A 13,841-nucleotide genomic window follows, 5' to 3' on the forward strand; every position below is an offset into this window, starting at 1 on the left:
TTCAGTTTGCTGTCTTCTGCCCCCATATAGTAACCACACAGCTCTCACCCTGTCACACAACAGGTTCTTCACTCATGAAAAAACAATTTTGGTCATGTAATATTTCATTTACATGTAAAATGCTAAATTTTACCACTGTGCATGCAGAAAGGTGATTTATTTTCATCCACCTAGGACTGGAGTTCACGTTGCACGTTTGAATGTGGTGTGTGCTTTGTGGTTGTTGATATGTTGGAGTTGAGAAGAAGTATAGTGTGGAGCTGAGGAATCTGAAACTGGATATTATATTTGGTGGTAATGGGTGAGTTGAAGCTGGTGTGTATATGAACTGTGGCTTAATAGGTGATTTCTGGGAATCTTAGTGATAGTGTTGAGCAATTTTTACTGCAAGTCAATTTCATGTGGGAGTATGTACGCACAGTTGCATGCACATATACTGTGACTCAGCCTGGAAAGATTTGGGTCAGCAAATGCTCCAAAGTCCTGAAATAGGGCAACATGGTTTGTGAAGTCACACTGTCTGTTTTTGCTCACTAGGAGGTTCTTCTTTTTTTAAATGTCTGCTGGGAGCAATAATTGTCAGTAGTTGTAAGCAAAACAGCAGCTTCTCTGGTAGTGTTAACATGATGAGGCGCGGGATCACCTTATGTCAATGAGACCAATTCTGCAGAGTCAGAAGCGTGGCACCAGCTACCCATCAGTCTGTTTCAGAATCAAAACTGGGTCAGCAGCAGAACCAGAACCACTAGCTTGCAGACCCATTTTCCTGTACAGTTTCCCAAAATCAGTGGTAGAACTATTCAGACTAAAGAATTTTGTGGTGATACAATGCTCAGTTATGTACAGTGCACAATGACCCTCCCAATGTTTTTACTTGTAAGCTTCTGTAGGGTATTGTTAGGGGTTGTAAAACAAATGGAAGTATGAAAGGCATAAGAAAGGAGCCTGGTTCAAAATCAGAGGGATATAAATATAAGACTGCAAGGCATGTTTCCCTTCTAGTCAGCATATACTTACTACTTTTCTGTATTTACTAGAGATAGTCCCAAATTCCAAAACTCAGAACTGGATTTTAAACACCCTAATATTCAAGTGCTTTGATCTGAGGGTTGCTGTTCAAATCCATCTCTGGCATTTCTATTCTGAAACACTGAAAACACTGAAAGAGAGGGGAAGGTTTGAGAATGCCACTGCAGCACAGTGTGTGTGTGTGTGTGTGTGTTTATATAATTCACATGAGAGAGCACAGAGACAAGGCTAGCTTTGAAGCTGGAGTCTCCTAAACATTGTCTCTCTAAGGAAGATAAAATACTGAAAAATACTTGGTTTAAACTGCTGCCAAAACTCCTATACTTTGTACCACTTCTGGAAAAGACCCTGGGGACCAGCACTGGAATCCTTTCTATTGATTGGCTGGTTAAATAGAGGCCTATTAAATTCATACAGGCTAGATTGATTATACAGCAGCATAAAGGAGCTTAGACTCAGAGCTAAGAGAGCAAGAGAGGGAGAGAGTATGTACTATAGCATCAGTATGTGACTGCTGGTGCCTGATAACACTGATACCTAGCTCCCTCAGTGGACAACTTACTGAGCTACCTTTTTCCTTCATGAGAGGATGCCAGCCTCAAGTCTGTGCAAGTGATGATAGACTGGACCTTGGAATAGTTCATTTTACTTATCTCTTAACAATCTTCATCTCTGAAGAAGAGGTCCATAACTGAAAACAAAAATTTTCCCTCTCCCCAGTAAACCCACACAGCACTGATGATATACCCAGTTTGATCCTCCAGGTAAGGATTTTATCTTTGTCCTTTCTCAGCAGTTAATAAAAAAATGCCTTATTCTTTTGTATACCTTGCATGTTAAAAATACCTATGAGCTTTGGCTTCATGTACAGTATGTATTTATTGCATATAGTTTTCTCTCTTTCTCAGATGGATAAGTATCAAATACTATGCATGCACAGAGAGAATTAGGAAGGAGCTCTGGATTGTGAAAAATGTTAATTATACTTTTGCCCCAAACTAAGTGAAAATGAAGTGGGTAGCAATTACATTTTTCTATCTACTTGTGCATTATTATAATGTAAACTGTCCCACAGATGCTAAGCAGTTTAGGGCAATAAATTCTTGGCTATTCATGTTGTGCAGCCAGGTAAGGCAGTGATTTCACTGGAGCATTTCACAGTGCTTGTCGGTAGTTTAAAACAAAATCTGTCTTTTGATGGTAAGCTAACCACTGCTGCACAAACATGATCTGTCTTAAATTATATGGCATTATACTACCATCTTATTAGAGATATGGTAATTATAGCTAATGATCTGCCTGAAAAGAAAATACCAAGGTTTAGGAGCTGAAACATGAACCCTCAGATATTCAGTTATTCTGTTCCTGATGTACCAGTCTTATCGAGCTGATTGCCTGTTTTGATGTGACATTGACACTACCCTCTCTTAAAGCGTCTTTTGTTCTCCATAAACTTTTCACATATTACATCCCTCAGCTTGGTGGGAAACAGTTTCATTACCTCTATGGAAGGTGATAAGTTAGAAAAGAAATAATCGAGCTTTAGGCTATGCAGCAGTCAGGAAGTTGATTGACTTTTGGATTATAGGTGACAGGAGAGTAAAGCTGAAAAGACAGCACTGTGACTTCAAACAAAAGGCATTCATATCATGTACTTTTTAACTGTGATGATTTGCATCACCTTTCATGTTAGTTTGTTTGTGCTTTCTGCTTCTTGATCCCAGCCAAAAGGATTTTTTGTATTCTAGCCACTTTAATTTTCTATCTGAGTAGAGTGGAATAGTCACTACATTAATCCAAGCATTTGAGCAGTTATTCTCACAACCAGGAACAACTTTCCTATGGGTCATCAAGTTAAGGATTTTTCACAGAAGGTTACTGATCCTAAAATTTCTGTTCTTTTAAACCCTACATTGCAGTCTACCCCTGGTGATGGCAAACCATCAATGGATATGCTGCAATTATCTTTTTTCCTCCCCCCAAATATTTTCCCTATGTTGTATATGCAACATTAAAGTATTAAATAATATTATTTCACCTGGTAACTACAAAACCCCCACAAGTAACATGAAATACCTTATTCATAATTATTCAGTTCACTCTTCATATTTTGTAGACCTTAAATATTAATTAAAAACTAGTTACCTGTATGTAGGGAAACATGGTTATAGAAAGAAAAGGAGTACTTGTGGCACCTTAGAGACTAACAAATTTATTAGAGCATAAGCTTTCGTGAGCTACAGCTCACTTCATCGGATGCTTATGCTCTAATAAATTTGTTAGTCTCTAAGGTGCCACAAGTACTCCTTTTCTTTTTGCGAATACAGACTAACACGGCTGCTACTCTGAAATGGTCATAGATGAATTTTTGAAATTGGCATTAGTATAATGGACCAGAGTGCATACTTGAATGGGTGAGTGAGGTATCTGGGTTCATTTTTAATATACTTTATGAAAAAAATTGCTAGAAAAGTAAAAATGCAAACTGACAAGCCTTAAAAAAAAAAAAGCAGTATCTGTCTAGTCTATTCAGCTTTGTTTTTGCATAGTGTAGTTAAGTAGTCCCAGTGCCTGTCTATAGTTGATAAACACAATTTATGCATATAGGTAATTCTAGCCTTTCCTCCTGTGATATTCTTCGCATTTAACAGTGGACTCATTTAGGGCCAGATTCTGCCGCATTTACGTGCATTGAATTGGGCCTCACTAAATGAACAGTCCCAATAGAATAAATAAGACTGCCGGCCAGAATACAGTACTGTACAAGGTAAGTGTCAGAATCCAGCCCAAAGTAAGAGAGAGAGAGACAAATGCTTTCTATTTTATCTACTGACAATGGTTAACAGAGCACAGTATATGTGTCAGGTACTGAAGGGGGTAGAGCTAGCAAGTATATTAGTTGTGGCTGGGATTTTTCACCCAACTCCCATTGAATTTCATTAGGAGCTGAACCCCTAACTCCCTTAGGCGCCTATGAAAATGCATGCCTGTCTGTTTAAATATGTAGCACTGAGGGTAACATTTCCAAATAGTTCTTTTGCATAGCTTTGACTAAGAGCTATGGGAAGGCTTTCACATTTCACCTCTCCCTTTTATCTGTGCAGACATGATTGCTTATTGAACCTGTGCTCTTTAAATGTACCACTTATGAAAGAGAGGAATCACTAATTGTTCTTGGTTGTTTCCCTCAATGGGATTCTGTGCCCCCCCCATGAAACTACAAAAAAAGCATCAGTTTTAAGTTACATCAAAGGGGTATAATATCAATAAGCCCCCTACAAATAAGTATCTAAAAACATTAACACTTTGAAGCTCATCATGAAATTCTAAAAGAAAATTACAAGGCTTTTATTTTTCTACTAGCAATACTCAGCTTGAATAATTATTTCTTCAAAAAAAAGGGGGGGAGGGAATCCAAAGCCTTCACATTATTTTAGGTTTTGAGATTGTTATATTTAAATGCATTGATAGCATCTGTGCATACGTTTTACACCATAAGGGTTCACTTTTGTCAGTCCCAGGTTTAAATAATTGAATTTACCTCTTAAACACATGTTCATTTCAAGCATTTATGTAGTCTAAACTGTTCATTTCCTTTGACTTTTTGAGCACAGAGAATCTTGACTGATCACTCTATTTCACACTTTGGTTCAATAATATCAACCACTTACCCAAATTACTAATTTTTTGCCATTCAGAAACATATTTTGCTTCTGCTTTCCACCAGGAACTCAGGAAACTGAAATCTATTTATTTTCACTGATAACTTGAAGCCATTAGGGGGCTCTTTCTTCCTATACTATTCACACAGCAGGCCACGTTGGACAGATACTATTGGTTCCTATACCCGTTTTTAAATATGTTCTGTTTGAATGAGTTTATTCTGAACATATATCTATTTTAATCAGATAGAGCAACCAGAAAATATTTATGATTTTTTTGCATGCATGCAGATGGTTGAGAAGCTAGTCCTGATGCTGATGCTGATTTATACAATGATGTTTTAAATTTATTGTGTGTGTCTGTCCATCTATCCATCCAGCTGTCCATTCAGTATGTGTAGGGAAACACTTTCAAGAAAAATAAGACAACTGCATTTAATATTAGTTGCTATAAATGTCCAAAAGATGCTACATATCTGCTCATTCCAGAAACATTTCCTGGGAGCTGTCATGAAAAGAAATAGTTCATGAGTGCTCTGTTATTGTTGGCGAAAGGCTCATATTTGACTGAGCTGCCTGATAAGAACCTTTAAGTTGTTTGGAATATGGAATAGGTAGTTTCTTCAGACATGCAACATTCTTTTTGAAGGAGAGAATAGATGTCAGTGATCTTTTAAAGTGGATGCTATTTGTTTGAAATGAGACATAGAGCAAATGCTACAACCTTCATTTCCCTTTTTCTCTATCAGCCTAAACTGGAAAACACTTACTCATGTGAGTAATGTCACTGAACTCACTTTTGAATGGATTCTGAAACTCTTAGTCATGCTGAGTATTACCTGACTTGAGAAGCCACCCATCAAGTGGAATACAACACTACTCCATAGGAGTGTCCTTGAGAATTACTTGCAATATTATTTATGTATACAGTACTATTTATATATATAGTATATTTGCAATATATTTCTGTATATAGCACTATTTAACACAGCAAATTGACATCAGCTGAGAGCAGCTCACAGTTAGATGAAAAGTAACAGAGTGAGCTTAACTAGTGAAAATATTTTCCAATGGAGGTTATACCAATAAGTATACTTAGAGCGATCAGTGGTTAGCACTGTTCCCCTCCCTGTGCTGAGGGATCCCTCTCATTAGCATCAAACATCCTATTGGGTGACAGATTTGCTGCACAGTTCCTCTATGCAGGAGGTCACTCCTCAACACCTTCCTCAGCATTGGTAACAGTTGCACAGTATCAGAGGTGGCTCTGGGGACTGAAATTTAGCAGTCCAAAGGTTAGGAAAAACCCATTCATAAATCTCAGTGCCAAAACCTAGAAAAAAAATCTTTCTACTTGATTAAGGCAAATATTGTAGAGAAAAAATATACTGACTGGAAGATTTTTCTCAAAATGAATTATTAAAGTCGTATTTTTCTTTTAAATGCCATCATTGAACTCTACTCTGCACTGATATGGCCTCAGCTGGAGTATTATGTCCAGTTCTGGGCACCACATTTCAGGAAAGATGTAGATGAATTGGAGAAAGTCCAGAGAAGAGCAACAACAATGATTAATGATCTAGAAAACATGGTCTATGAAGGAAGGTTGGAAACATTGTGTTTGTTTAGTCTGGAAAAGAGAAGACTGAGGGGGGATATAATAACAGTTTTCAAGTATATAAAAGGTTGTTACAAGGAGGAGGGAGAAAAAATATTCTCCTTAACCTCTGAGGATAGGACAAAACGCAATGGGTATATATTGCAGCAAGGGCAGTTTAGGTTGGGCATTAGGAAAAAAAATCCTAATTGTCAGGGTGGTTAAGCACGGAATAAATTGCCCAGTGAGATTATGGAATCACCATCATTGGGGATTTTTAAGAGCAGGTTAGACTGACACCTATCAGGGATGCTCTAGATCAGTGGCTCTCAAACTAGTTCCGCTGCTTTTTCAGGGAAAGCCCCTGGCAGGCCGGGCCAGTTTGTTTACCTGCTGCGTCCGCAGGTTCGGCCGATCGCGGCTCCCACTGGCCACGGTTTGCCGCTCCAGGCCAATGGGGGCTGCGGAAGAGGCATGGGCCACGGGATGTGCTATTCATGCTTCCTGCAGCCCCCATTGACCTAGAGCAGCGAACCGCGGCCAGTGGGATCCGCGATTGGCCGAACCTGTGGATGCGACAGGTAAACAAACTGGCCTGGCCCACCGGTGCTTTCCCTGAACAAGTGGTGGCCCTAGTTTGAGAACCACTGCTCTAGACAATACTTACTCCTGCCATGAGCTCAGGGGACTGGACTAGATGACCTTTTGAGGTCCCTTCCAGTTCTATGATTCTATGATTGCCAAGTGATCTGTTGCTAAAACATGAGAAGACAGGCTCAAGGGAATGCATATACTAAAAACAGTGACACAATGTGAAGTTGGAAAAAAATGTGAGTCAAAACTAGCAGAAAATTATTTCCCTCCTTCTTCCATTATTTTACTTCTGACAGAGTTATTTTTATAACTGTTTAACTTTGAAAGAGAATATATTTGCTCACTGGACAAGGTAACCTGCCAAGTCTGGTTGGCTTACAGAAGCTTTGAAATTTGTAATTCTGTTAAAAACAAAAGCTACCTTTTAAAACTGAGTATGAGCCACTCAACGTTACTTTCAATGTACTTATAAAAGATGGGATTCTCCTATGCCTGCTGATTTGTATCTTCCTACACAAATAAAGTTATGTCCCCACTTAAACCACTGCAGCATAGCAACTGCACCACTGTAGCCCTTGAGTGTAGGCATTCACTACAGAGATGGCAGGGGTCCTCTATAGCTGTAGTTAATCCACTTCCCCAAATGGCAGTAGCCCAGTCGACTGAAGAATTTTTTTGTTGAACTAGCTCTGTCTAAATGGCGGGTTATGTTGGCTTAACTATGTTGCTTAGGGGTATGGATTTTTCAGACCCCTGATCTGCCCCTCTGGGTCCCACCTAACTTTTTAGTGTAGACTTGGCCTAAGTTATCCAGTTGAACGAGACAATAGGAGTAGTCGCAGAATAAGGTATTACTCAATGTGAATAAAGATGGGAGGATTAGCCAAAATCACCTTTTACAATCTTGTAAATCTTTTAAAATCTTTTACAATACAGGTAACTTAACTTTTAAAGTACTGTTGTTTTGGTAGTAATTAGGGGCCACAGTCAGTGATCAGGCACTTTACACGCATGTAGCAAAAAGATGTCCCTGCCCAGAACTGCATCTTAAATAGAAACAATAGTCATTTTCCTTTTAGATTTTCCTGAAGATCACAATGATCACATGCTTGCTTGTTTGCATTTTTTTCTGTGAGACGAAGTGCTGCATTCTGAGAGGAGGGACTGCAATTCATTTTATTATAGTTGAACCTATTGGTTCCAATCAAGATTGGGAACCCAGTGCACTTGGTGCTGTAGATACATACAGCAAGAGAGAGTCCTTGTTTTGGAGATCGTACAGTCAGTCGTACAGACAGTCAGTAAGGAGGCAAGACTGTCAAAGACTGAGAGAAAGGAAGTATGATTTTTGAGATGGGGACCTGAGGCCTAGAGTGATTGATTAACATGAATAAGATCACACAAGAAGTCTGTAGCAGAACCAGGAAATGAAGCCAGAACTCGAGTCAGAGTCTAGTGCATTAACCCCAAGCTCACTGTCTTCTCCACAAATCCTGTATAATTTAATTATACTCTGCTTATCCAAAATCAATGAGGTTTCTTCAAACGCACCCGCACACAATCTCACATAGAAGCTCTTGCCACAGTGTCTACTGTGTTCCACTGCAGAGATGTCTCTAATTTACTGGGTGGTGAATTTATCCTTTAAATACACACGCTATGTAAAGCACTTTGAATTTTGAATGAAAATTACTGTGTAAATGTAAGGTGGTATTATGATAAACAGAAGTCACTCTGAAACTTTAGCTAATGAAACCTGCAACAGTCTGGGATGCTCTGCTAAACATGAATAAAACATTTGTCACTGATGAATGTTTAAAGATGTATAAAACAATTATTCAGACATGTCTCCAAATAAGACTCCAGATATGCTTAACAGGAAACATTTTTTCCCATTTTCTGCTTTCTTGGGGTCAATGAGGGGGAAGATTGTCATGTGTCTCTGACTATTATTGCTATAAGTAAGACATTTACAAGAATAACTTAAATATTATGAAAACTGTTAAAGACTCATTTTAATAGAGCTGATTTACGATATCAACTATATTATGCATATGAAGCTGGGTCTGTTGCTGTTAATTTTTCCAATTTCTTTTAAAAATTAAAAAAATTATTAAAGTTGGGACCCCTGTTCCCAGATACCTCAGATCAACCCAGGACCCTTAGCAATATGGAAAGGACAGATCATGACTCACTGACAGCTATTTACAGTCCTTGGCTTGAGAAGCTCAGGAATAAGCCAATGCTTATATTAACTCTACCTTTTGTTCCTCATATCATCTTGTATGTAAATATATGCATACCTCCATCCTTTCTATAATAGGTTTCAGAGTAGCAGCTGTGTTAGTCTGTATTCGCAAAAAAGAAAAAGAGTACTTGTGGCACCTTAGAGACTAACAAATTTATTTGAGCATAAGCTTTCATGAGCTACAGCTCACTGTTCTGTATTGTTGTGTATGTAGCCCCCAACCCTGCAATCAGATATGTGGATGGACTCTTGCAGCACCAATGCAGAAACTAGGTGTGTTCAATCAGCCTCCATATTGGTACAAGGATCCACCTGTGCAGATCCAGTTGCAAGATATGCCCCTTGTTGTGTTCTGTGGTGAATATAAAGTATTGAAAAAGCTTGAAACCCAAAATGCATGAACTTTAGTTGGTCATCAGATGTTTGAATCCTGCAATGAAATGTGGTTGTTGTTTTTTTTCCAATATGTACAGTTATTCCATCCAACTAACATGACCAGCTGTAATACATGAAGAAGGAAAAAATACTTTACTGTGTATAATGAAGAAAAATACTATTAAAGTGTGTGGAAGGACAGTCTGGAGATAAGCTTTTACAAATTCTGGATTTACTTGAATTTCAAAGCTTTTAGAACAGAGGCAACAAAATGCTACTGCTTTGCAAAAACACTGAATATGCTGAGGTGTAGAACAATGCACAGACAAATCTTCCTCTGTACAATAATTAATGATGCAGGTCTGTGGAGCACAAAATACATCAGCAAGGTCCTGCAGAACAGCTGATAGTGAAAAGTACTTCTTTTAGTTGGCTGTCCTTCCTTGGCAGATTTGTACCTTAGAAAATTAACTTGTTTATAGCAACAACAAAGCTATGTCAATTCCTTTAATTATTTATACCTTTATTATTTTTTTAAAAGTATTTTTCATGAATTCCAGTAGTTGGCTAAGGACAGTACCCAGAGTATATTTTATACCTTCCACTTATTGAAGATTCCTGATATAAATTGGTGCAAGTTTAGTAGTGACTACTTCAGTTACTAAGAATGCATGACGATTAACTATTTGCTTGATTCCATTGAGGAGTACATTTTGTTCTTAATATTGAAGAATGATCAGCTTGTACATGGCCCAGAATATTTAAAGGTGAAGATGATAGACTAGACAGGTGGCCACTGGGAATTATGTATGATATAGAGGAGAGTAGCAATATACTGGTTTATAAACTGCTGCATTCATCTTTTTCCTCTTGGAGTAAATGGACTTTTGTTTTTCTCTTCTAACAAAAATTGAGACAAAGAAATGGGTTTTCCTTTTTTGCACTGCCCAGACATCCAAAATCCAGACAATACTCATCGGCTCCAGCCTCTATTGGATGATAAATAAATGTACTGCAGAATGTAGAACGATAGACTCAATCGCTCTACAATTGAAATTGATGGAAAAACTACCACTAACTTCATTGGGAGTAAGAATGGACCCATTATTTAATGATTTCTCATGATGTACAAAGGCACTGAAACATGACCCAAACTTCATCCAAAGTTCAGATCCATTTTTTTTCTCAAGTTTAACTTTAAAAAAATATGCACATAACTTTCACATTCCAGTTTTGGCTGGGACAGTATCTGAATATACTAAATTACCATATGGGAGACTAGTGTTGTGAAATGTCCTACCCAATTGAAACCAAAAATCTTCACAGGAAAGCCACCTCTCTTCAGCTATCTAACCCTATTGTGAGATGTGACAAATTTCAATTAGCTTCAGATAAAGTTTTGAATGCCATTCCAAAACATCAAAGCTTTTGAAGTGTTGCTCATTACTGCTGTGCACTCATGTAAGAGAACAAGAAAGCTTTTCTTGATATTTTTCAAACTCAGTCCTATAATTAAGTAGATAATTTAATGAGCAAAATATCAGCAATGCACTTAGCAACTGCTCTTCCTTCTCCACATCTTATTCCACTAAAATGTCTAGGGCTATATTGACAGATGCCATGAAGCCACTTTGTTACACTGATACAAAGTGGCTGCAAAGAAGCTATAAAACACCTGGTAAAGAAAGCCCCACTGGTAGATCCAACATCTGCTCTACTGATTCTACCCTACCCCCTGCAGGAGGCCATGGTGCAGCAGCTATGGCCAGGGGAAGGCTTGGAGGATATGGAGGGATTGTTGCTGGGGCAGACCAGTGCTCCAACTATTATTTGGCTGTCACAAGGCCTACCGGGGCCTTGGGCAGCTGTGTGCAAGTTAAGTGGCCTAGTTAATTCCCAGGAGCTCCTGGATCAAGGTGCAAACTACCCACCTCAGTATTTGTGCAGAGATTATCTCCTCTATTTCTACTAGCAATTGGGGTCCTGTCACAAGTTATGCTCTTCCTCACTGCTGATGAAAGTAGTTTCCAGAACCAAAGTTCTTCTCTCTCTAGGAAACCAGATAAAGTCGTCTCCTCCTGTTGGTGTACAAGCAAGGAAACAGGCCCTTCTCAACCTAAATTGTAACTTTCCCCCTCTCCTTCCCCTTTTCTCTTTCCTCCTTTTATGATTGTCATCTGGGCATGATGGGTTTGTGAGGCACAGAAGCATACATTCCCTGACCCTCTTAACTCTTTCCAGTATGGTTCTAATGCCCTGCAGACTTGTCAGTTTCTTGTGTTATTTAGATTCTTGTAAGGAGCTCATCACCACATGTTCATCTGACTTTACCTGGATGTCTCCAATCAGATTCTAAAAGGCTCAATAAGACCACAAGCCCTTTCAGAGTATTTTGAACATCCATGTAGCAGACAGCAAAAACAATTACTAAACCCACAACCTGACGGTTATGAACTTCTCTTAAATGGTTCTCATTATTTTCTACCAGTTTTCTTTTTCATCAAATAAAATGTAAACTCCAGGATTGAAGTCCAGTGTTCTGCTAATTAAAAATATAACACCCGGGAATAACTGCTGGGAACATTACATACAGTAATGCAAATAATGATTTTTCTAATGCTCAAGAGATGCCCATGTTTGACCTACACTCAGTCTAGTTTATAGAAGTCAAACTGTTTAAATCTGTCTTGTGTCTCTTTTCACATGAGATGTTACTGAACACCTCAGCCAGGAAAGTTTTCCATTTAGTCTATCCCCACCCAAGGCATATCACTGCCAAATATTCCTCACAGTTTCTTTATAAGTGCAATACACAGTCTTCCCTTCTGGAAATAATCTCAAGAAGCTTCAGGACTTTGCTACTTTGAAAAGGAAATTGCTTAAGCAATTAACCTGTTTCAGCCAATCAACTGATTATTATACTATTTGAGGAGGAATTTTCTGCTTATTGCATCATGTACTTTACTAAAGAGAAGAAAAGGATTAGCAAAACACAGGATTATCCCGGTTATATCGTAGAGCTTGTCTGTAGACAATGGATCGTGTGGTGTGATCTGGATGAAAGCTAGAGGCATGTAGGTAGGAATAGTGGTCAGTAGGTTTCCGATATAATTTGCTGACCGCTATTCCTACTGACATGCTTCTAGCTTTCATCCAGATCACACCACACGATCCATTGTCTACAGACAAGCTCTATGATATAACTGCATTTGCTCCAACCCCTCAGACAGAGACAAACACCTACAAGATCTCTGTCATGCATTCTTACAACTACAATACCCACCTGCAGAAGTGAAGAAACAGACTGACAGAGCCAGAAGAGTACCCAGAAGTCACCTACTACAGGACAGGCCCAACAAAGAAAAGAACAGAACGCCACGAGCCATCACCTTCAGCCCCCAACTAAAATCTCTCCAATGCATCATCAATGATCTACAACCTATCCTGAAGGATGACCCAACACTCTCAGAGATCTTGGGAGACAGGCCAGTCCTTGCTTACAGACAGCCCCCCAACCTGAAGCAAATACTCACCAGCAACCACACAACAGAACCACTAACCCAGGAACCTATCCTTGCAACAAAGCTCGTTGCCAACTCTGTCCACATATCTATTCAGGGGACACCATCATAGGGCCTAATCACATCAGCCACACTATCAGAGGCTCATTCACCTGCGCATCTACCAATGTGATATATGCCATCATGCGCCAGCAATGCCCCTCTGCCATGTACATTGGTCAAACTGGACAGTCTCTATGTAAAAGAATAAATGGACACAAATCAGATGTCAAGAATTATAACATTCAAAAACCAGTCGGAGAACACTTCAGTCTCTCCAGTCACTCGATTACAGACCTGAGAGTGGCTATCTTTCAACAAAAAAACTTCAAAAACAGACTTCAACGAGAGACTGCTGAATTGGAATTATTTGCAAACTGGACAACTTAGGCTTGAATAGAGACTGGGAGTGGATGAGTCATTACACAAAGTAAAACTATTTCCCCATGGTATTTCTCCCTCCCACCCCACCCCCCACTGTTCCTCTGATATTCTTGTTAACTGCTGGAATTAGCCTACCTGCTTGTCACCATGAAAGGTTTTCCTCCTTCCCCCCCCTGCTGTTGGTGATGGCTTATCTTAAGTGATCACTCTCCTTACAGTATGTATGATAAAACCCTTTGTTTCATGTTCTCTGTGTGTCTATATAAATCTCTCCACTGTATTTTCCACCAAATGCATCCGATGAAGTGAACTGTAGCTCACGAAAGCTTATGCTCAAATAAATTTGTTAGTTTCTAAGGTGCCACAAGTACTCTTTTTCTTTTTGCGAATAC

At 39.0% G+C, this 13,841-nt stretch overlaps 1 protein-coding gene across 3 annotated transcripts in view; it reads left to right on the forward strand.

Moving 5' to 3' along the window:
* Positions 1-1,233: 1,233 nt before the first annotated feature.
* Positions 1,234-13,841, forward strand: part of CDH18 (cadherin 18) — a 908,539-nt gene continuing 895,931 nt past the window's right edge. For 2 of the 3 annotated variants that reach the window (XM_038391555.2, XM_038391556.2), the window contains exon 1: positions 1,382-1,793. The gene's annotated coding sequence lies outside the window, so the exon portion shown is untranslated. Of the gene's footprint in view, positions 1,794-13,841 lie in introns of all 3 variants that reach the window. The other variant, XM_043508441.1, reaches the window with a different exon arrangement.

The sequence above is a fragment of the Dermochelys coriacea genome, chromosome 2 (assembly GCF_009764565.3).
Source record: "Dermochelys coriacea isolate rDerCor1 chromosome 2, rDerCor1.pri.v4, whole genome shotgun sequence".
Classification (NCBI taxonomy): Eukaryota; Metazoa; Chordata; order Testudines; family Dermochelyidae; genus Dermochelys; species Dermochelys coriacea.